Source organism: Puma concolor, chromosome F2 (assembly GCF_028749965.1).
Source record: "Puma concolor isolate L17-30 chromosome F2, mPumCon1.1.hap2, whole genome shotgun sequence".
Classification (NCBI taxonomy): domain Eukaryota; kingdom Metazoa; phylum Chordata; class Mammalia; order Carnivora; family Felidae; genus Puma; species Puma concolor.
The window spans coordinates 16,795,171-16,816,117 of NC_141684.1; the positions used below are offsets into that span (position 1 = coordinate 16,795,171).

General features: G+C 43.5%; 2 long non-coding RNA genes across 6 annotated transcripts in view; both read right to left on the minus strand.

The window, feature by feature from the left end:
* Positions 1-20,947, minus strand: part of LOC147571853 (uncharacterized) — a 113,438-nt gene that overhangs the window by 61,045 nt on the left and 31,446 nt on the right. The gene's annotated exons all lie outside the window — the stretch shown is intronic.
* LOC147571854 (uncharacterized) lies at positions 8,033-14,425 on the minus strand. Its single transcript, XR_015246533.1, has 2 exons — positions 11,208-14,425; positions 8,033-10,972 (listed from the first exon to the last, which is right to left on the minus strand). It is a non-coding gene; the product is annotated as an uncharacterized LOC147571854 (long non-coding RNA).

Sequence of the window (20,947 nt, forward strand, 5' to 3'; positions counted from 1 at the left end):
TAAAGCTCTCTTCCCATTAGCAAAAAGACGGTACACACAGGTCTGCCTGAAGGAATTGGGGAATAATTCACAGAGATGTATTAATGCTGGATGTTGAAGAATGTGGAAGAATGTTCTCCAGAGAAACAAAATAAGAAGGGTAAAAGCAGAGGCTCAGAAGCATGAGGGAGCAGGATATGTTCAGGAAGTGGTGAAATCCATTCTCCTGGGCATAGATGCGGTGAAAGGAGGGAGAAGGTTGGGGAGGCAGGCCACGAAGCTGCTGAAAAGTTTGTTTGGATCACATTAGCAATGGTTTTGCCTGCCAAGCGTGGGCCCGGTCCTTTGGGCAATGGGGGGTCACTGGAGATGTTTAAGGAGTGAGAAACATGATCAGTTTGGGGCCTTAGCCATTGACTGGTGCAATCAACATATAGCAAATAGCCCAAACTCTCAGTATAAAAGTATATATCATGGTGTGCCTTTCTAGTGGCTATAAAATGGGGACTGACACATTAAGAAGTTATGATAACATCTGTGTCCTCCACATGCTGCTTTATCAGTCTAGCAGTCATTGTTGTCATTATGAGCTTTAACACATAAAAAGGTTTTCTAGAGCCAAGCTCAGTGATAGAACATACTCATGTTTACTTATTTGTTGCCAAAGCTGCTTTTAAAAACAGAAACAAGACAACCAGTTCTTGGGTACTGAACTCACAGTAAGGATAGAAAAACAAACCAACAGAGTGAAAGGAGATCTATTAAAAACAGCCACTGTTGGAGATTGTTGAAGGCCATCACTCACACACAGAGGAGAGGAAGGTATTTCACAGGCGAAGAAACAGGCTGAGCAAGGCTGAGGGGAAATGTCATTTACTTGCTTAAGTTCTCGCACAGGAAATGCCGGAATTCAAACCTGCGTTCTTCTGACTCTAATGCCTGAGCCTTTTGCCACACTAGCTCAGATCCACAAGTGCTCTCTCCAAAATTTTGCTGAGCAAGGCACTGGGTACCTCTTTCTGTAGCTGCTGAAAGCTGCTCACTGTTCACAGCAGAAGACCATTTCTATGTGCTTGGCTGGGGGCTGCCTCAGGAGAAGTCTGAGCTGGTCTGTCCCAGGAATGCCCCACCCCACGGCAGACCAGGAATTTCCTGCTTCTCCTCTCCACACACCCTTGCCCTGCGCAAGTCCCACCTCACCGTTACCCAAGACCCCTGTTCCCAGAGCTGTCAAAAGGCAGGGCTTGCCTGTGGAGGGGGTTCAGGGGAGAAAGAAAGGACAAAGTTAGAAGAGAGAGAGGGTGAGAGCAACATTACCTTGTCACCCTCCCACTGAGTGACACTGTCCCCCACGCCTCACCCTTCTCCTGAGCCACAGCTCCTCCCCAGATATTTGGATAGATGGGGAGGAGTCTGAACACCACCTGTGGAGCTGCATCAGAAGGGAGCAGGTCCCATGGGTTCATGTGGTAACCTGCCATACTTTTCCCCATGAAATTCTGTTATAGTCCCCATTGGGCTCCATAACACTGCTCACCCAGCCTGAGTCACCCGGACATGGTAACATAGACCTTGGGGGCGCTTGCTTGAGTGAACCACTGCAGAAGCTAATGTTCCTTTGAGGAGCAAAGGAAGTCCCCGACCAACCAACATGGGAGATCCAGCCTCCCAGTTCCTCTCAGGATCTCTGGGAGTCCCAAGTGGTTCTCGTCCTGTAGGCCCACCCCTAACATTTGTGGGTCCCAGCCCATCTCTCTGCTTTTCCCTTTTCTGGGGGAGTGGGAGCTGATTTATAGCATTTGCTTATTTCTGTGGCCACCACGGTCAATTTCAAGCTATTGACATGATGTCACTGAACAGAGTCAGGAGATGAGCGGTAGCACACCAGTATGTACTATCTCCGCCATACAGATACGATAGATGTAAATAACTTCAAGAGCATAGATGATAGTAAAATATAGCAAATAATTAGGAAGTAATAAATTTTGGGTTTTCACTACATTTGTATCAATATAATTTAATTGTAAGTTTGTATACTTTAATTTTTAATAATCACTAGGCTTAATAACTAACTCATAAAACTCCTGAAAAGTTAATAATTAAACCTCATGAACCAATAAGAGCCAAGTCCAGCACTCCACTTGGCATGGGTCTTAACCCCTTTCTTCCAGAGGACTCCCAAGACAATTTGAACCCTGATTCCAGGTACTCACATAAGAAGTGGTTATCCTGAACACTCTTCCCTGCAATGGATTATTACCTACCATACGTTCAGGGTCATAATGAATAGTTGTTTATGTTGTCTACTGCACAAGGCTGACTGGCTGAGGAGACGTTTGGGACCTGAAATCCAGTCCTAATTTCCCCGTCAGATTTTGCCTGCAGGGCTGAAACTAGAGAGGTAGCTAGCTTCTGCCTAGAGAGGGTACTTCCTGCTAATTTGCACAGAGCTACCATATGGAGTGGTCCTGGAACGGTAAGTAACCCCTTTTACCTAAGAGGGGACATTCAAGAGGTCTTCCCTAGACAGAATGCCTTGTTATCAGCTTCTAATTCTAAACACTTTAAGTTCTGGCCCTCTTGGTACCTTATACAGCCATATAATCAATTCCTCGCAAATCTATTCTTTTTTTAAAATATTTTTAAACATTTTTTTAATGTTTATTTTTGAGAGAGAGGGAGACAGAGTGTGAGCAGGCGAGGGGCAGAGAGAGAGGGAGACACAGAATCGAAGCAGGCTCCAGGCTCTGAGCTGTCAGCACAGAGCCCGACGCGGGGCTCGAACCCACAAACTGTGAGATCACGACCTGAGTCGGACACCCAACCGAGTCACCCAGGCGCCCCGTCGCAAATCTATTCTTAGGAGAATACTTGAAAGCAAAGATTAAGAGGAAAAAGGAGATGGGAATAATGCTCCAGAAGATGAAACAGAGGTTTTATCACATTCAAGGAGATAGATGGTGAAGAAGCACAAGGAAGCAGAAGAGGGCTACCCAGGCTGCCTTCAGGAAGATGTCAGCGTCATCAGAATTAGATGTGACAGCCCCGGAAGATTCTGCCATCCTCACGTGGAGGGCAATGTGTCCCTGACCTAGGAATGCAGTCTGTCTCCTCCAGCAGCAAGAGACAATGCACAAGTCTCCACTAAGCTGCAAACAAACTATTTCTCAGACATATTATAGCCAATAAAAATGCCTCAGATAAGCCCCGAGAAACTAGATAAGCCAAGAAACAAGGGTGCTGGAAAACCAGAACTCTTCATGCCAACAAGCAAGAGCTACCACATTGAATTCAGAGATATGTGAAGGCTGCCTGTTAGTGTCACTGCAATTTATTGCATGACCAAGGCACAGGATGCAGACTAATATGTTGGGAAACATAGGGTCAGGAGAAAGAAAAGAAGTGGCAACAGGGGTTGGGGCGATTTCTCAAAATAAACTTTTTATTTTATTTTTATTTCTGTACATTTTAGACTTACAGAAAAAGGTGTGAGTATATTACAGAGTTCCCATATACCCCACTCCCAGTGTCTCATAGTGCTAACATTAATATGGAACATTTGTCATGACTGATGAACTAACATGGATACATTATAATTGAATGAAGCTTTATTCACATTTCTGTAGTTTTTACCTAATGTCATTTTTCTGTACTAGATTGCCATGAGACTATCACATTGCATTTAGTCTTCATGCCCCTTAAGCTCCTCTAGACTGCGACAGTTCCCCAGACTTCCCTTGTTTTTGTTGAGCTTGACAGTTTAGGGGGAGTACTGGGCAGGCAGAATGTTCCTCAGTTTCGGTTTGTCTGGGTTTTTTTTCTCATGAATAGACTGGGAATTTGGGGAGGAAGATCACAGAGGGAAAGTGCCATTCCTACCACATCATATCAAAGGTACATGCTATCAACGTGACTTATCACTGTTGACATTGACGTTGACCATCTGGCTCAGGCAGTTTGTCAGGTATCTCCACTGTGCTCATTAAAAGAAAGTCACTGTGATGGCCCACACTTAAGGGGTAGGAAATTATGCTCCACCTCTTTGAGTGAGAAGTATCTACATAAATTATTTGGGATTCTTCTGTTCAGGAGGTTTGTCTGTTCTCTCCCTTTATTTATTTATTCAATAATTTATTTATATCAGTATAGGCTTAGGAATATTTATTTTGTACTTTGGGTACAAATCCAATACTATATTATTTATTTTGTTACTCAAAATGTTCCAGCTTTTTCTATTGGGAGTTCTTTCAGTTGGTTCCTGTGTCCCTTTGACATACCCCCTCACTTTGCTTTTTTAGTACTTCTTGAACTTTTGGCACTGCTAGGTGCTCCACATTCATCTTGCATATTCCCTTTCCCAGCCCTAGAATCTGCTATTTCTCCAAGGAGCTCTGGTTCTGTTTATGGGAGAATGGTTTTAGAAACCAAGATCTGAGCACTAGGTGTGCTCATTGCTACTGGGGTGTCATTACTTCTAAGCCCGCTCAGTGGACAGAGCTAGGAAATATAAATGTGTATACACACATATCTATATTTGTACCATATATATAGACATATGACATAGATATAGATTTAGACACAGACATAGATCCAGCTGTATCTATACTAAATTACATACAAGTTCATACTATGTCAATTTTCATCCATGACCATATAGTTCACACTAAAAAAGGGGATTTTGACACCTTAAGAACAGCACAAGGAGGCAAGATAGTGTGAGGGAAGCTCCTAGAGAAAGGATCCATGGGGAGAATCAAAGCAAACCATACAGTGCCCCTGCATGTGCCGCTGGTTGTATTTCCATTCTGAATGGCCAAGTTTGGCCCAGGTCTGGGAAGAAAGGGTAGACCATGGCTGAGTGGTCCTCTGACCTCCTCCACTACCAGGCACCCATGGAATTGTCCTTAGGTTTTGAAGAGAATGCTCCGTGACTCTTTTGTGACTAAGTCAGAAATACCGATGTGTTCTGTTCCTAAGGTAACAAACTTTCAATGAATCCAAAATGTGTTCAACCAATACTGATACCATGAAGGGGAAATGGAGAGCAAGACAACCACCTTCAGTGTCAAAATCAAGAAATAGCGGGTTCTTATGCCATTCTCTTCCTGTTAATGATTTTTGGTCCCCAATAAGTGTCACTTCAGGATTGCTTAGAACAAGGATGTCTTACGACAAAAAAGGCCTGAGGCATTTTTAGACTCTTAGCTAGAAGACAAAAAGCACTGATTCTGAATCATTCCTCACTGTAATGTGGGCCAGGATAATATGACTCACAAACCAAAATGGACACACGAATTGACTGAACTCTGAACCCAACCCAAGTATTGATTTTTTTTTTTTTATTATTGAACTGAAAACAAAATCAAAGCTATTGTTTTTGAAATCCTACCGGACCAGTTGAAACTGGAACCAGTCTTTGCAAAAGGTTGAGCCAGAAGATAAAAGAAAAGCATAATCACTTCCATAAAAGTATTTCATTCACATGTCTGCACAAAAAAATATGCACTGTATATATATTTCTACCAGTTGCAGCTCTTTTAACTGCATCTCATTTAACCTATTTGCCAGATTAACCAACGTGCCCCATGCTCTCTATGGAATTTATTTTGTGGATGTCCTGGAGACTCTGAAGGCTGGTGGCTGGCACAGGATTGAGTAGGAAGTCCTTTGTCTTATGGTAGATCATGCATTTGGCAAGAGTGCCCTGTATTTGTTCCCAAATTTGTTCATATCTATTGTTCTCACTATGGTAATTACATAATTTAATTAGATAGTAAAAAAAAAAAAAGGACTTCTTGTTTCTATAAACATTAAATTGAAAGCTTTGGAAAGACTAAATAATGGTGTGTTGCGATTAAAATAAAAAGAATCAATGACAACTCTGAAGGTCCATCTTGCAAAAGGTGCACACATCTTTTCCTCCTTCTGAAACACTGATTTGTCTATGATGATCACACAGGCTTTTTTTTAGGTCAAAGACCTCTAAGTCACTGTCATCACCTCCCACATATCCCAATACCTAACCCTCCACACAGTGATTAATAGGAGAAGGAAAGACCAGGGAGAGGCTTCAGGCAGCTCCACTCATAGGCCATGTCACTTTGGAAAACCACTTTGCTCTCCTGAGACCCAGCTTCTTCATCTTTAAATGGGCATGGTGATAGTTCAGAACCTCCCACACTTAAGGACCAAAAGCAAAAAAGCCTTCATACATGAGAACAATACCACCTCCAGGACAAACAGAGAAGCTCTCCCTGCTAAAAAGAGATGTTTTTAGAGGTCACTTATTCAGTCATTTTGAGCTTATGAAAAACAACAGCATGATAACTACATTTACAAATAAGTGGAGGAGCCATACCTACCTTATAGGATCTTGGTGCACATTAAATGAAATAAAGTATCAGAAGCCCTTAGCACAGACATGGACCCATGCCAAGAGCTCCCTACACTCCTGCTGTTTGGTTGTCTAACCAAGTCACCCCATCTGTGCTGGGGTAGCCAACCCTGAAATGGAATCACGAAGCAGTCTCTTGCACGATGAGGCAAATCCAAGGTGTGGATGCCAAATAGATTCATGCCTCCCACCCTTTCCCACCTGGACTAACATGACAGACACCCCCCACTACCTCCCATCACATCCTCCTCCGGCTATTTCCCACCCCACAGCTGGCACTGCTTTCCCTAACGATAGCTCTCTCCCACACTGTCCCCAGTGAAGGTTTGGCCACTCAGACCACAAGCCTTTATCAGGGCTGCTTCTCCTCTACTGGGATGTCCAATTAGCATCTAAGACTAAATGCATCCAAAGAAAAATCTTCATTTCCCCCACAAAACCAGTTCCTTTCTTGCATTTCCCTCAGTAACCACCCCCAGCCAGTCAGCTGGTCAAACCACAGTCATCTTTGATTCCTTCTATTCCTCAATCCTCAAGGACCATTTATCAGAAGTTCTGCTAGCTCTCTGTCTCCAAACGTCTTAAAGTTTCCATGACTCACCACCTCTATAGATGTCAATCCAGGTCAAGCCTCCATCCTCTCCAGCCTAGACCCCTACAATATAGCTTCATAACTGGTCTCCTACTTCCCCAGTTGCTTCACCTCTGAGTCCTTCAGGCATACACCTCCCTCCCCACTTACCAGTCACTGACTGTGCTGGGCTTTTTCTGTTCCTCAAACTTGTCACCCTTATTCCAGACTCAAGACTTCTGCACCATAGTTCCCTCTGCCTAGAACTCCCCTTCTCCCAGACCACTCCATGATCCAACATCATCACACATGTCACTCCCTCAAGAGGCTTACACTGGTCAACCTATCAAGCCCCATCTCCACCACACCCCTCAGAACATGCCCCAAATCTCCCTTTAACTTTATCCTGTATTATCTTCATAGCAATTGTCACCATCTGAAAGTATCTTATCTCTTTACTTATTCATTGTCTACCCCCACTGCCCCCACCATCAGAAGATAAATTCTAGGGCGTCAGGAACTGTCTATCTGTTGTTTACCATGTAATCCCAGCACCTAGAACAATGCCTGACACATAGTACATGCTCAATAAAAGTGGTTGAATTGGTGAACTACCAACACAATTTCCTTCCTCCCTTTCTCCAGTCTATTTTCTCTTTCAGCTGTGGCTCAAGCATCACCCCTTGCCCTGCTTGCCCCTCTCCCCATGCAGTTAGCTACTCTCTCCAAGCTCTCCCTTTCACACAGTTCCATCAGAGCACATACTGCATTATTCTTTATCGTTCTCTTTACCCATATCTCCAGCTGAGACCAAGGGCCCCATCTTACCTAGTTTTCCAGCCCAACACACATAGTAATTCTCTATACCTCTAACCACCTTGCCTGCCCTGACCACTAAATGTGAAATAGTCTTTCCCTTCTCAGTCATGTTGCCACCTTTATAGCACTTATCATTATCTCAAATCATCTCATCTCTATTGATTTATTTGTTCTGCATTATCTATTGTCTGCCTTCTACCTATAGCCTTAGTGACTAGAACAGTGGTTGACACATAGTAGGTGCTTAATAAAGATTTGTTTACAAATGACTCATTTGACATGTTTATTAAATGAAGGCCTAATTAATGTATTAGCCACCACAAGCACTATAAATCTCAGGGTACTCAAATGTAGGGAGATGCAATGCTATGTTTACAGCAGTTACTCATAGTTTCCAAAACAAGACACATGGATGTGATTCATGAAAATTATATCACACTAGGAGGCAAATGTTGAAGAGGAGAGGGGAAAGAGGGCAACAGAGATTTGGCTAATGAGGAAAATGGGTCTTGAACGGCCCGAGGCATCCACCATCTGAATTACTACTTGGTTGCTTCTTTTGTTTGGCATTTAGAGGTCCAGACAGGAGCAGCAGGTCTCTCTGCAGCTCTAGTAATTCTATTCCAATTAGTCCAATTAGAAACACGTCCAGAGATAATTGCCCAGATGTTTAATTTCATCAGAGGTTGCATTGCATATGGAGCCCAAGAAGATTATCGTAGATACTGGCATACAGAGATGGGGGAAGAGATGACACCCAGCAAAACAGGTCTCAAATGCAAGTTCCAAGAGTAAACGAGTTTCACAAGTCCCTTTCCAAGAGGAAGACCTTCTACAGGCCCTTGACCTGGGCCAGCTGGGGAGCAGGAGCATGAGACTTGCTGGTGACGTCAGCTTGGCATCTCCGTGTGACATGTAAATAATACCAACCACGTTAAGTCACTGTAGGTCCACAGGATTGCTGAGGACATGGGTGATGTGACAACCATAAGGGCAGCGAAAGTGGATGCTGGGAATGAGCCTGCTGATGGGGCCAGCAGAACAGAGGCCAGCTCAGGCCTGCCAACAACCAACCCCGAAATAAGGTTTCATCAGGATGGCATGGAGATCTGCCCAGAACTGGTCCACCCCAGTGCAGGGAAATGTCTGGCTAATTCCAAACAGGTCATCAAATATAGAAATGCACCCAAGAACTCAGCTGGCTGCACTTTACCATGAGGCAGGGTGCCTCTGAGGAAGAAAAGTTATTGATTCCTACTTTATTTTCACTATGAATAAGATACGCCAGTTAATCATGTCTGAAGTCCATAAGAGATGTGAGCATTGTCTGGCATAGTGGTTCTCACCCTTGGCTGTGCAGTGGAATCTGGCAAGCTTACAGAATCCCGATGCCTGGACTCCACCCCTGAAGATTTGGATTTTATTGGACTTAGGCTGGGGTGCAGCCTGGGAATTGGGCACTTAAAAATTTTCCCAGGGACTCTAATGTGAAGCCAAGTGAGCACCACTGCCTAACACAGGTTGAGGAAGCTCTGAAACCCAGCCTCCATTTTCATCCACGGACACTCCCAGACATGCCCATCACCCTCTGGACTCCTTTTAAGCAAAGAGGAAAGAGAAGGACCATTCACTGATTCTTGTCACAAAAGGGTCCTTCCGGGACATACAGAATACTGCTATAGGTTTTATTGAACCTCATCATTTTCTATGAAATTCTAATTCCTAAGGTTAGCACTCTGAGGTCTCCATCTACCTGCTCATATATTCCTCCAACAAATACTTATTGGGCACCTTCTACAGGCCCAATGTTTTTGTTGTCATGACGCTTTCATTCTGTTAAGGGAGACAGAGAATAAACAATGAAACATTACAAATAGAATAACTCCATAAAGCAAAAAGTGTAATAAAACAAATAAAACAGGGTGATGTGACCTAGAGAGACAGGTAAGGAAATGCAGGCTACTTCAGGTGGTCAGAGAAGGGTCTGGAATAATATCCAAGCCGGATCCTGGACGTTGAGCAGCCAGCACAATACTTGAGGGAAAAATATTCCAGCAGAGGGAACAGCAAGTACAAAGGCCCCAGCCCCAGTCTCCTGGTAGCTCCAATTCAGCTCCACTGCTGTCCTGCTGGGTGTCAGCATCTCCCCTGCCTCTGCCTTTTGGATTTGTGCCATCAGAGATGCCATCTTTCCACCCAAACCTATTACTTCTTCAAGAAGCTCCTCCTCCTAGAAGGTTCCTGCACCCATCCCCTCCTCATTGTGGCCAGTCTTCAGCTCACCTCAAATGTCTGTAAATGCCCTTGGTAAACTGAAGTCAGTATAAAAGCACAAGATATTACTGGTGCTATTCATGCCTCCTTAGCATCCAGCCTGAATCTGCACTGAATCATCACACCCTTGATTTTATTGTCTTGTTGTTTCACCTGGGTACAACTGGTCTCCTCCTATGGGATCACTGGCTCTTCTGCAACTATCCTTCATTGCTCCTAGAACAGAGCTAGGCATTCATTCATAGCCCTTAATCAGAATTGTTGATACGAGGAGTTGACTAGGTGGTCAATTAAGTGTTTGTGTGAATGAAAGAATTAATCAGTAAGCCTTGCCTCAAAACCACACTGCCTTAATTCTGTTTTGCACTAGCATTATCTCCAATTTATAGATGAGGAAACCAAGGCACACAGAGATCTAGCTGCTTACCCCAGGTCACACAGCTAGTAAGTGGCAGAGCTGGGATTTAAACCCAGGCCTATCTGGTATTAGATGCTGTATGACATGTCCTGAAGAATGACGGTCGGCAGTCCCAATCTCAATTTTCAATAAGGAAACTAAAACTCACAAAAGAATTGACAGAGGTGGTCTGGTTCATAAGCTGAGTCTGTGCCAAAGCCAGGGCAGGTATTCACAGCCTTGGATGCCAAGGCGTCTGGGCTCTCTGTTCTGCCCTGCCCCTTTCACAAAGGTCAAATTTCTGGTCAGGATTCAGCCAAAGTATCAGATCATCACTGTGCCCTCTACTGAATTTAGTGCTGCCGGGGAGCTTCTGACAAGAGCTGAAAATGTCTAATGGAATGGCAAATGGGCAGAAAGCCAGAGTATATTCATTCACTTTAAATAATATTTTCTTTCTTTCCTCTTCCTCTTTCAACTGCTTGAATAGTGGAGATAGGAAAGGACAGGAGCAAGAAGTTAACACTTATTGGGGCGCCTGGGTGGCGCAGTCGGTTAAGCGTCCAACTTCAGCCAGGTCACGATCTCGCGGTCCGGGAGTTCAAGCCCCGCGTCGGGCTCTGGGCTGATGGCTCAGAGCCTGGAGCCTGTTTCCGATTTTGTGTCTCCCTCTCTCTCTGCCCCTCCCCCGTTCATGCTCTGTCTCTCTCTGTCCCAAAAATAAATAAACGTTGAAAAAAAAAAAAAAAAGAAGTTAACACTTATCAAAGCACCCTGAGCAGGTCACATAACCTTACCTGTAGTGTGTAATGGAGGGTTGCCAGCTTTAGCAAATAAAAAATACAGGATCCAGGGGTGCCTGGGTGGCTCAGTCGGTTAAGAGTCCGACTTCAACTCAGGTCACAATCTCACGGTTCAAGGGTTCGAGCCCTGCATTGGGCTCTGTGCTGACAGCTCAGAACCTGGAGCCTGCTTCAGATTCTGTGTCTCCCTCTCTCTCTGCCCTTCCCCAACTTATTCTCTCTCCCTCCCTCTCTCAAAAATAAATAAACATTTAAAAATTGTAACAAAAAATACAGGATGCATTAAAAACAGAAACAAAAATAAGAAGCAACAAAAAGATAAATAGAAATATAGGATACATACTTAAATTTGAATTTCATAGAACAAGAAAATATTTTAGCACAAGTATGTCTTGTGAATATTTGGGCCATACCTGTGCTGAAAACTTGGCTTGATGAAACCCGCCTCACAGGATTATCCTGAGGGTTAATAACACACCAAATGAGAAGTGCTCATAGGTCCCTAACTCGCGAGTCGGCAGCACTTGGTTAAAGGGGTAGTGCTAGGTCTGTTCAAAGACTGCTTTTCTCCCTTTATCTAACAGCCAAAAAGAAATAATTCTGCCCCCTTACACAGGTTAGAAAAATGGCCATGGTGGATTACTGACTCAGTTCCATAAGAAAATGGGCCCAGAAAAACCATACCCCCCGCGCAGCATATGGGGCTCTCTGCTCTCTCCTTGTCCCCAAAGAAAGAAAGGAGACAGGCTGGAATCTGGTGGCTAAACCAGTGAAGTCCAGATACGTTTCTCATGAGCTATGACAACAGAAGAGATAACAAGATAATGGTTTTGCAAACAAAAATGACTCCGCTGAACAATAGGAGAAAATGAGATGTTGAGATAGTGAGGGGGAAAGTTGAGGGAAATAGGGCCTTTGGAAACCACATGAAGAAAGCTTGTGGGAAAACGCCAAGTGGGAAAGGTCTGTTCCTCCTAAATCAGAACATCTGAGCACCTTGCATGATGCACGGGCAGGAGGACCTTTTCAAAGTTTCTCCAATAACCTCAGGCACAGCCGGGAAGCAAACAAGTTCCCTCTGTCCTTTCAGTGGTTAATCCCAAGTCTGAGTAGCCCTCTGTCAAGAAATCCCCCAACATCTCAGAAACATCATTCCAAGGAAAGCACCACCTTAATACATCACCATATCCCATGTCTGTCACTGTTCTATTTACCTGTCCAAGGTGCCCCTTCTCAGACCCCAACCCGCTTATCTGACAAACTAATCACAGGACTGGAACATTCTTTCTAGGGATAATTCAAATCTCGATAACACCTTCCAGAACAACCTTTTTTTCTTCTCCCCTTCATTTTCCTTCTAATTGTTGTCTCATGAGAGGGAATGTTTTTCAAGCAGAAGAGAGGGCTAGTGTATGGTCTGGTAAAAATGAGATCTTTGTGTGTCTCTCCAAATGCATTCCATGAGCAGGGAATACAGTAGGTGTGTAGTAGGTGTTCAATAGTTTTGTGTTGGAATGAAAGAATCAATTAGCATGCCCTGGTAGCTCTCCTGATATCAGAAAAGGTCATCCTTAGTGCTGTTCTTACACAAGCATTTCTGGAGGAACATCCACAACAATTGGGAATCTCAGTCACGTCACCAGTTACCGTCCCCCACATCCATTGTATGATCTACTTTGGGAGCCACAAGGAGAGAAAGTTCCCCTTCCGGCATTTGTGTTGAAGAGAATTCTGGAGAGGACAATAGGAATAATGTGCACGTCTCCCAAGTGGAATGGCAGGTTTCTGATTGCTATTATTACTACCAATATTGTGCAATGTTTTTGGACAACTGACAATGCACTAGGTGTTATAAGGAGTTTAAATAGCCGACTCCCCAACCTCCAACTCATGTCTGAGACTCCATGGCCTGTGCTGGCCTGCCCATTGGAATGGAAAACACAAGATACTCTCTACTTCCTTACTCAAAGCCTTGGGGACATGGGCAAGCTTTCCTAGGAATGGGGGTTGCCAAATCAACCATGTTTGTCTTTGCCTACACTTTTTTCCTACCATTTGATTATTCAGGTGTAGAAGAAAGTAAAGAGGTGACAGGGAAGCCTCTACCTCAGGGGCTCCCGAACCTCTGGTAGGCTCTGAGGACTGAAACCTCAAGAACAATGTATAAAGTTAATAGAAAACGGTATCTCTCCTATAGCCTCTATTTCCCATCAAAAATGATTTACAAGGAATGGTGAACATTTACCACATCTTGGAAGACTAGGATTGCTTACAACCCAGTATTAGAACCAACCTGATATCAGAAGCAGATGCAGTTGACTTGAGAGAAATAGTGATTGATCTATTCATGCTTTATCCTGTGGAAGAGAAGAAACCTAATTCTCTGAAAGTCAGCAAGAAGAGATTTCTTCCACATTCCTGCTCCTTGACTCATAGACACTGAGACACACATTGATCTAAAACTCTCTTCTAGTTTTAAAACTAGCTGGTTATCCTCTACTGTTGGGGTGATATGTTTTTTACAACAGCCAGAGTACAGTTTTATACACACATGTGCATTTGTTTGTACACACACACACACACACACACCACAAAATCTTTCCATATCTGTACACAGATGGCAACTCTCAAACAAGCAACAGGGTAAGAGGCGGAAAATGGTGGGGAGTGTCCTTGCCAGGAGTCCCTTTGGATCCTGAAGGTGGAATGGAGTCAGTATAAATAAAGTTTTAAAAGCTGTGGGGATGACTGGAAGAGCCTACTGCAGATATTTGTTAGACAGTTGAGGGTTACAGTTTCTCATACAGTAGAGATACAAAACCACACCCCAACCCAGCAGTGCCAAACTACATGGATGCCACTAGATTCTTCAGAATGGAGTGAGGGAGTGGGAAGAACAATCAGCCATCCCTCCAACTGGTAGTATAAGAAGGATATTCTGGTAGCACCCAAAGGGATGGGTAGTGGTTCCAGGAACAAGCTACATATAGCCTGTTGGTTGGCCATCCCTGAGTCTGGATAAATCTTCTCGTTCAAAGATGAATTAGTAGGTAAAACTCCTTACTTCTAAACACCCAGTAATTGAAACCTATTTGTATTTTCCCATAGTACATGAAAATAATATTAACACTTACTTTTTGAAGTAAAACTTAATCTTTGGGAATATACAATGTAAATAGGATTTAAGAGTAATATGGGGCGCCTGGGTGGCGCAGTCGGTAAAGCGTCCGACTTCAGCCAGGTCACGATCTCGCGGTCCGTGAGTTCGAGCCCCGCGTCAGGCTCTGGGCTGATGGCTCAGAGCCTGGAGCCTGTTTCCGATTCTGTGTCTCCCTCTCTCTCTGCCCCTCCCCCGTTCATGCTCTGTCTCTCTCTGTCCCAAAAATAAATAAACGTTGAAAAAAAAATTAAAAAAAAAAAAGAGTAATAGTTCCATTAATTTCCAGGTCTGTTTAATGTATGATTAAGTAAAACAAGGCACAATAGCCATCATTTCCATTGTATTACCACATTGATCATGTGCCTTGATAAAATGGCTGACTAGACAAGATGTTGATTTGCCTATAAAATATGGCCATTGGTTTGTATACTTTGGCCATTACTCAGCCCAGGAAATTTTTCTTCAATTGTTCTTCAAGCGGCATTCTTCAATTCCCCTTTCTAGTCTTCCATTTATGTAATGTTAATTTCTTTTATTGCAATATAAAATAAAAGAATTATGTCTTTTTAACTAAAAAAAATGAATAAATAAAGAAAAGAGGCAAACTACGGAAAAACACTGCAGAACAAAGGAAAACAACACCATTCTGAAGACCCAAGTATATATCCAGAAGAAATGTTTTCAAAAACTTCAGCATCAATAGAAAGAAAAATGACATTCTTCTGTAAAATAGGCAGAAATCCATAAAGATCAAAGTTAACCACAAAGAAAGCTAGAAGAGCCATGAGATTATTTTGGAGCAATAAAAATGCAATAACATATTTCAAATCTGCATTAGGACGAGTAAAGAGAAAAAGTAACCCTGTGAAAAGCACACCAACAGTACAAAGGGTAAATCTGGGATGTGTTCTAGAATGTAAGGGAAAAGAACAAGCAAGTAAATATTTAAAGAGATACAAATTTACATGAGGAAGCCACGTTTAAAAATATATAGGTACATGAAGAAACCAAAATGCAATTGAAGTAATAATCAATGATATAATTAAAGAAAATTTTCCTATGCTGAGTGAAGGCCAAAGTATACAAATCAATGCCTATGATTTATAGGCAAATCAACAGCTATATTTTATATGCTTTAAAAAGGACATATACCTGGGCACATCCCGGCAACATTTTTTAACTAAAAGGATGAAGAAAAGAGTTTAAAAAACAAAAAAAGATATAAATTAGTCAATTATCAAGTTTCTACTCCCTAGCTCTGTAGCCTTCCCAGAATAAAATGGGTGGTTTTCAGAAATTTTTGAAGAAAAAAATATTTGATCCTAAACTATGATATACCTAGCCAAGTTGTTGCTTGTAGATGATAGGAAATGAAAAGAGAATCTTTGATAAGGAAGGATTTGGAAAAATGCACCTCTCTCATATTCTCTCTAAAAAACTATTGCAAGTTAATGAACTCAAGTTGATCAAAATATGAGTCAGAATTAAACATTTAAAAATGGGGAAACTGGCAGTGAAAATGTAAACCAGCCAAACACAGAGCTAAGTCTAAATAATTGTTATAAATAGGATGCAAAAGCAAATAGTAAAGCCATTCATAAAAAATAAGATATAGAATATAAAGTAATTTGGTGATAATAGTCAGGGCCTTAAATTCCGGGTCATCTTTACAAAAACCAGGAAGAAAGAAGTAAATGGGTTTCAGATTCTTTTTCCTACCTAGCAGGGAGTCAACAAGCATTATTTTGTTTTTACTTATGATCACCAGAAAAACATACGTTAAAAAATGTTTTTGGAAAAAATTAAAAGAAAGCCACTAGTAAAAATATAAATAGTCTGAAAAAGTCAAAAGTAAGCAAAAAGTCTCCAGCATCAGTCTCTGTCAACCAATTCCATTATACTTCTCTACCTTTCCTAAAAAGCAGGCAGGGAGTTAAGACTTATCCTTGCCCCCGAGGAGGTACAGGAGAGAGATGGAAACCCATTTTGCCTGATATGAGAGCTTTTCAAAGATATATGTTTAATTTCTCCATTTATGGGGTCTTAGAATTCATGGTGGGTGGTGCGTGAGGTGGGAAGGAGGAAGGCTGGGTAAGGCTTTCCTTCAGAACACTTAGAACATTTAAATTACTTATTCATCTGTCTTCTATACTGACTCAAGCTCCACAAAGGCAGGGGCTTGTTTGTCTCCCTAGTGTCTTACTAGATAGATTGTTGGATGGATGGATGTTGGATGGATGGATGGATGTTGGATGGATGGATGGATAGATGGATGGATGGACGGATAAATGGACAGACAGATGGATGGATAAATGGACAGACAGATAGATGAATGGACCTTCAGTTAATTAGACCCTTACCTTGCTCAATTTACATTTCCCTTAGGGATCCTAATTAATCCTACCTCTAAGGGAATAAAGTTCACCCTCCCTCTGCAGGTCACCCACCTTCTTCTATACCACAGCAGCAAATCAAAACCGTGGCTGAGGAGCCTGGAGGGAGTAATATTCCTGCCTAAATGCCTCTCTCACCATCAGGGGGCACCTGCCCTGGGGAGCAGAGAGGCCAAGGCAGTGTATTATTCTTTGTGACTCACAGTGCTAAAATGGGAGAGTAAGAATGCATCCTTGATCACATTTCTTTCTTCCCAATTTGACTTAGAGCCCAGAAAGCTGATCTGTGGCATAAATGTTGTGTGAGGTCAGACTTTAGTTTGTGGGGAAAAGGCAGGGTAGACAGCTGGGTTATATACCAATAAGCCACCAACAGCCCTGACTTCGTCTCTGCCCTCCCAGGGGGAAAAAAGATATTTTCTGGTGGTAGGGCAGGGTGGAGGAAGAGTTGTGGATGCAGTCATTTGCACTGCTGGCCTAGTAAAAGTAGTGTTGCACTTGTAGCTCTCAAAGGGCAGTCGTCATGGCAACCTTGGGATCAGGGACCAGATCCTCTTCTGGCCATTGTCTGGAGTACAAAGTCCCTGTTCAGCTTTCCACAAGCTGGTTTAAAAAAACACATCCAGCCAGATAGATACAGACACTGATAGACAGGCACTCACATTCACAGAAAAGTTTTTAATCATATAGCAAGAGTCAAGTTCCTTCCTACAGCTTTTAATGATCCAGTTCACCGAAACCTCATTTTGCTCTTCATCTGCAGACTGTGGCAACAGGAAATATTCTGGTGCCAGCAGAGACAGCCTTCCAGTCACCAAGAAGCTGTCACAAAGCCTTTAAATGCACGTTTGTGCATTCTTGCAGCCCAGCTCCCGGGCACTGCCACAGCGAGGGCTTGCTGGTAAAAGTGATGCCTGACCCCAGAGGGTGTTAGGAGGCCTGGGCATGATGGAGCACATTTTGTGGCCTCCTAGACTGTAGTTGTCAGATCTGTGGCTGACTCGAATCAGCCTGCCTCTCCACAGGAATCCGGGCCCAGGGCACCCAGACAGGAGAGAGGCCTCCTGAGGCGAAGCGCCCTGTATTGTCAATGCAAAACTCTATGAGGAAACTGAAGGCTTTATGAATTTACTTAAAAAGGCAAAATAATAAAGAATACCAGCTGGCAGCCCGACTGGCGTTGAGGCCAGAGCTTCTGGCTTCAGGCCAGAGATGTACGGAAGCTCAGAGGAGGTCCCTTTGCTGAGGCACAGCCTCTAACAGTTTCTTCTCTGGCCACATCAGGACACAAACCACAGGGTGAACTGGAAAAGGCAGGGTTCAGATGTCACCTGGCCCATACCGTCACAGCCAGGTGAGAAAGTAAGTACAGAGAGGTTAAGTGACTTGTCCAAAGACACACAGTCAGTTCATGCCAGAACCTGGACTGGAACAAATCCAGGATTCCTGAAGGCTGAGTAGATAATGAGGAGCATAGCAAACTGTTCAAGGCAAAGGAAAGAGGTAGAGTGAAAGGAGATCAAATTAGATGTTGAAAACTAGGCACCAAGACCTATAGGAATCTAATGAGATTATTTTCCGAGTAACAATATAATACTAAGCATAATTTACTGTGAACCTACACACTATGCCAGCCACTTTACTGGATGCTTCCCATACATTGTTTCTTTGTGACAAGGTTGGTTATCCCCATTTAACAGATGATAAACTAAGGCTGGAAGACTATAAATCACTTGCCCAAGACCATACGGATGCTGAGAAGAAATGTTGATTCTCCTGAGTCTTTCTGCCCCCAAAGCCTGCATCTTGACTCGTTATGGTACTGACTTCCATCAAAAGGAGGGGCAAGGAGCTGAATGTCCTCATTTATTTTAGGTTTCCATATGTTCAGACCCTAAACTAAGATGTGTTCCAGAGAAAGTCAAGACACAAAGTTAAGACAAAAAGTATAGAACTCTCAGAGACAAATAGATTCATGAATTGAAAGTGGGTTGGTTGGGGTTACATGCGGGTGGTAGATATGCTTTTTGGATTGGACTTGGGTTATTTGTGTGTGTTTGCTATGAGGTTAATACCAAGACTCAATCTGACTTTTCCAGACGTTTAATGCAGAGTCAGAACTCTCTTAGTAGGCCAGGCCAATGGAATGGGCCTATTTTTTTCTAAACCTTAGGATCCAAAGGATTTATTAAAGTTGGTCAGACCTTGATATGGCACACCAGGGCTCATTTGAACTCTTGACAGGGCTGGATTCCAGAAATTCTAATTAATTAGGGAACATAGAGGAAGCTCCAAGATGCTTGCCATGGATGGCGCCGTATTTGTTCACTCCCAGAAATCCCTACCTATTGCCCTCACAACAAACCCTTGGCTTGATCACTAGCTGGAAGAGAAATAATGCAGGTATTTCAGAGCAATAAAAAGTTATTTTTCCCTTGTGCTGACTCTGAGGCCAAGGACTAAAGCACTAGCACGGGGTTGGGAAGATCAGCTCCCAACCTTGAGCTTCATAATTCTTGCTCTGTGGTATAAAGCAGTTATTTTATTTTTCTCTTTATCAAGTTATTGGATTTTATTGAAATGAGGGACATCCAGATGGCTCCAGAGCGCTGTTTACATTGCAGTCTAATGGACATGTGCCAAGCTGCACGTGGAAGGCCCTGCTACACCTGTATGGTGAGGGGGGAGGGGTATGAAGCCCACCTAACAGTGCTCCCCCTCTTTCCCTAGTCTCCATTCTGCTATACTCAATTCAAGAACTATACATAAGTTACCCACTATGTGTCAGCCACCGTGCTAGGCACTAGGGATAGAGAGACGACTGAGACAAGGTTCTTGCTGTCCAGACACTGCCACTCTAAGACGGGGGGCACAGTCAGGTAAACGTGACTGCACTGAGGGAATGAGGCATGTAATGTTAGAAGTATGCAACAGGAATGGAAATAACACAGAAGGCTGGGGAATTAATGATGTGAGAGGGTCAAGGAAGACTTTCAGAGAGGCTGATCTACAAATCAAATTTTGAAGGATGACTAGGAGTTCAGAGGTGAAAGTGGAAGAGATGGCAAAGGGAAGAGCAAGCAAAGGCACAGAAGCACAAAACAGAGGGGACTCGGACCTTTTAAGGAATTTGGCTACTCGCCTGTCATATTGCCAGCTTGGCTCAGAAGTGCAGAAATAATCACCAGCTCTGATAGCTATTAAACCGCTCTTCTCTCCAGCTCCCTGCATGTACCCCGATGGGTCTCTGACCCCCTTGGCTCAGGTGTTCTGCTCCTAGTTCTGGCCTCTGGGCGTCTGGCCCTAATGACATGTTATGGTTTTACTTGCCTGACCTTGATCTTCTAGACTCTTTGGGGTAGGATCCACTCTGTGATCTGCAACTAACAAGGAGAGATACCCCTCCTTCCACGATGCTCTGTGGTACCCTAAAGGCCAGGCCCGCCCAGCCTCCCCAACAGAGACCGGGCACATATAAAGATCTGCACTTCGTCTACTAGAGCTAGAATAAAAAATGTACGTGGGAGAGAGACGCAGCAGGAGATGGTTCTCCAGGGAGGCAGCAGACCAATCTGATTCCTGCTAAAGTCTGGGCTTCATCCTGCCAACACGGGGAGCCACTGAAAGGCATGATGCAGGGGACTGGCAGATTCCAGTTTGCCTTCCTCGGGGTTACTCTGCTGGTTATTCAAGGTGATTCAAGAGAGACTGGGAGCAAAGGAAAAAGTCAATATGGAGAGGCTGTTGCCACAGTGTGAGCAAGACTGAGAAAACCAGGCTCCCCTGCCACTCACTGCTGGTGCAGTCAAATCAGCATCTCCCTGGGGGCAGAGGCAGGACAGAGCTGGCATCAACCTTGTGGTTCCTTAGCTGTCCATTGTGGCTCTGATTCTTACATTTGGGGGCTGCCTCCTCCTCTCTTTCTTTTTTCTTCTCCCTCCCTCCCTTTCTCCCCCTTCTCTGCCTCCTTCCTTCTCTTCTTGCTTATTCCTTTTCCTCCCTCATCCCTTTCCCTCCCTCTCTGGCACACCCTGGAGAGATGTGCCTTGCCTCCTGCGTCCAGCTCAAGACTCCCCGATGGGAGAAAACAGAAAACCAACAAAGTTTTTTGTTTTCCAGAGTCTGGAGACTCCGGGGTGTCCCACAAATATTAAAAA